Source organism: Orycteropus afer, unplaced genomic scaffold (assembly GCF_000298275.1).
Source record: "Orycteropus afer afer isolate SDZICR_OR568_19922 unplaced genomic scaffold, OryAfe1.0 scaffold00714, whole genome shotgun sequence".
NCBI classification, from domain to species: Eukaryota; Metazoa; Chordata; class Mammalia; order Tubulidentata; family Orycteropodidae; genus Orycteropus; species Orycteropus afer.
The window spans coordinates 508100-512262 of NW_006922301.1; positions in this window are offsets into that span (position 1 = coordinate 508100).

The following is a 4163-nucleotide window of genomic DNA, read 5'->3' on the forward strand; positions in this document are numbered from 1 at the left end:
TTTTTTTTTTTTTTTCTTTTTTAAATGTGCTGTGTGAAGCCAATTGTTTACACTTGACTACTAACCTAAAAGTTGGTGATTCAAACTCACCCATTAAAACACTGGAAGGAATGCCTGACAATCTACTTGCATAAAAATTATAGCCAAGAAAACAATTAGTTTGAATTTTGGTGGGTTTTTTTTTTTTTTTTTTTTTTTTTCTCTCTGTTTTAAAGAACACCAATATTCCAAGTTAACATCTAAACAGAGGTTTTCAAACTTCATCACACATCAGAATCATCTGGATGGCACATTAAGCATGCATGATTTGGACCCACCCCCAAAAATCCTGATTCCATAGGTCTGGGCAGCTCCTAATAGTTTTCATTTCTAGCAGGTCCTAGGTGATGCTGATGCTGAGGGATCACAGGTGATGCTCATGCTGAAGGTTCAAGAACCACACTTTGAGCATCACTAATCCAAAGATACCACTTTCCATCTATTCCTGTTATCTCAGTATTTGCAGCTGCTGTTGTTATTAGGTGCCATTGAGTAGGTTCCTACTCATAGCAATCCTGTACAACAGAATGGAACACTGCTCAGTCCTGTGCCAGCCTAACAATGCTTTCTCTACATGAGCCCATCATTGCAGCCATTGTACTAATCCATCTCATTGAGGGCCTTCCCCTTTTTCACAGACCCTCCACTTTACCAAACATGGTAGCCTTCTGTAGGGAATGGTCCTTTCTGACAACATGATGGAAGAATATAAGGTGAAGTCTGCCCATTTTTGCTTCCAAGGGACATTTTGGCTGCACTTCTTCCAGGACAGATTTGTTAATTCTTCTGGCAGTCCCTAGTACTTTCAGTATTCTTCTTCAACACCACAGCTCAAAATCATCAACTCTTCCTAGGTCTTCCTTATTCACTGTCCTGCTTTCTCATGCTTATGAGGCACGGCTTAGACCAGGCACAAATTAGTGTTCAAGAAGACCTCTTTGTTGTTTAAGCACCTTAGGAGGTCTTTTGTAGCAGATTTGCCCAGTGCAATAGTTTGTCTGATTTCTTTTCTGCTGCTTCCATTAGTCTTGACTGGGGAACCAAGTAATATGAAATCTTTCACAACTTCAGTCTTCCCTCAATTTGTCAAGTTGCTGCATATTGATCCACTTAGGAGGATTTTTGTTTTCTTCATGTTGAAGTGTAATACTGCAGACTATAGTCTTTAGTCTTCATCAGTAAGTGTTCCAAGTCATCTTCACTTTAGCAAGCAAGATTGTGTCATCTGAATATTGCAGGTTGTTAATGACTCTTCCTGATGTGTATTCTTCTTCATATAATCCAGCTTCTTGAATTATTTGCTCAGCATATAGATTGAATAAGTATGGTGAAAGGATACAGTCCTGGCACACTCTCTTCCTGATTTTAAACCATAAAATATCCCCTTATTCTGTTCAAAAAACAGCCTTCTCATCTATGTACAGGTTTGTCATGAAAACAATTAAGTGTTCTGGGATTCCCATTCTTCTCAATGTTATCAATGATTTGTTATGATTCACACCATCGAATGTCTTTGCATAGTCAGTAAAAGTCAAGCAACCAACTTTCTGGTATTCTTTGCTTTCAGCCAAGATCCATGTGTCATTAACAATGATATTCCTCCTTCCACATCCTCTTCTGAATCCAGATGGCATTTCTGGAAGCTCCTTGTCAATATACTGCTGCAATTCGTTTTGAATTATCTCCAGGAAAATTTTAGTTGCATGTAATATTAATGATATTGTTCTATAATTTACACATTCAGTGCAATCAGCTTTCTTTGGTAAGGGTAAAAATATGGATCTCTTTCAGTTAGTTGTCCAGGTAGCTGTTTTCCAAACTTCTTGGCATAGATAAGAAAGTAACTCCAGTGCAGCATCTGTTTGTTGAAGCACCTCAGTGGGTATTCCGTCAATTCCTGGAGCCTTGTTTTTCACCAATTCCTTCAGTGCAGCTTTGGTGTATTCCTTCCATATCATAGGTTCTTGATCATCTGCCCCTCCTGAAATAGATGAACATCAAGCAATGCTTTTTTGTACAGTGACTCTCTGTTTATTCCTTCCATGTTCTTTTGATGTTTCCTCCATCAGTAAATATTTTGCCCATAGGATCTTTCAATATTGAAACTGTAGGACTGAATTTTTCTTTAGTTCTTTCTGCTTGAGAAATGCTGAGAATGTTCTTCCCTTTTCGTTTTCTAACTCCAGGTATTTGTGCATTTCATTAAAATAATTGACTTTGTCTTCTTGAGCTGCACTTTAAAAACTTCTGATCAGCTCTTTTATCTTGTCATTTCTTCCATTTGTTTTAGCTACCCTCCATTCAAGAGCAGGTCTCGGAGTCTCTTCTGACACACATTTTGTTTTTTTCTTTCCTTTCCATTTCTTCTTTCTAAAAAAAAAAATTATTAAATGACTTTTTGCTTTCTTCATGGATGATGTTCTTGATGTCATCCCACAATTAATCTCCATGAAGCATGCATCTTTTGTCAGTCCCTGCTTCCTTTGCTGTGATTAATTTTTATATCTCAAAAGTGATTAGATTTAGTCTATGAGACAGCCACAGTATAGCCACTCATCTGTCAGTTTGTCATACTATAGTGGCTTGTGTGTTGCTATAAGGCTAAAAGCTATGCCACTGGTACTTCAAATACCTGCAGGCTCACCCTTGGTAGACAAGTTTCAGCAGAGCTTCCACACTAAGAAGACTTGGAACAAGGAAGTGGCCATCCACTTCTCATAGAATTGGCCAGCCTAAACCTTATGAATAACAGTGAAACACTGTCTGATATATTACTGGAAAACTTTATGAATAGCTCTGAAACATTATCCAATATAGTGCCAGATGATAAGCCCCCCAGGTCATAAGGCACTTGAAATAAGACTGGGGAGAAGCTGTCTCATCAGAGTAAAGTCCACCTTAATGATATAGATAAAGCAGAGCTAAACATCCTCCATTGCACAGGACAGTACCCTCCCTTCTCATCTCCTACTTCCTACCAAGAATTAGGCTGCTGAAAGATTGACAGGGCCATGATGAAGAACCTGATCCAGTGCACCAGGGAGGAAAGGAGGGGGAGAGCAGCCATTGTTACTGCTAGACCTATAACTAAAGCTAAGTCCAAGAAAGCCTCAAAAGGTGAAATGCAAAGTGTGACTAAGGAGGTAGAACACTACACCCAAAAAGACCTACTTGATTTTGCTAACATGTACAGACAGAAACCTTGAGAATATGTATGGGAATGGCTACTGAGGGTGTAGGATAATGCAAGGAACGTGACATTGGATCAGTCTGAGTTTTTTTATTTAGGCCCAGTAAGTTCAGATTCTTCATTCAATACTTCAGCTCGAGAGGTTAGGAAAGGATCTAATTGTTTATTTAGTTGGCTTACTGAAGCATGGATTATATGGTGACCTATCTTAAATCAAGTTCAAGTTCCAGACCTGCCTTGGTATAATGTAGAAGAAGGTACCCAGAGACTTAGGAAAACTGGCATCTTAGAATGGATTTATCAGATTAGACCCCTAGGCCCAGAAAAGGAGAGTCCAGACATGTCTTTCTGTACATTGTTGTTGTTGGTTGTTGTTGTTGTTGTTGTTAGGTGCCGTTGAGCCTTTTCTGACTCATAGAAACCCCATGCACAGCAGAACAAAACACTGCCCGATCCCACACCAGCTCGATGATCCCTGTTATATTTGAGCCCATCATTGTAGCCTCCATGTCAATCTATCTTGTTGAAGGCCTCCCCCACTTTTGTTGACCTTCTACCCTACCAAGCATGACATCCTTCCCAGGGAATGGTCCCTTCTGACAACATGACCAAAGTAGGTGAGATGAAGTCTAGCCATTCTCGCTTCCAAGGAGTATTTTGGGTGCACTTCCTCCAAGACAGATGGGTTAGTTCTTTCAGCAGTCCATGGTACTTTCAGCATTCTTCGCCAGCATAACAACTAAAAAATATCAAATCTTCTTCGGTCTTCCTTATTCATTGTTCAGCTCTCACATGCATACAAGGCGATTGGAAATGTCATGGCTTGTGTCAATTGCACCTTAGTCCCCAAGGAAACATCCTTGCTCCTCAGCACTTGAAACGGTTCCTTCAAGGTTGAACTTTCCAATGCTACATGTCATCTAATGTCCTGACT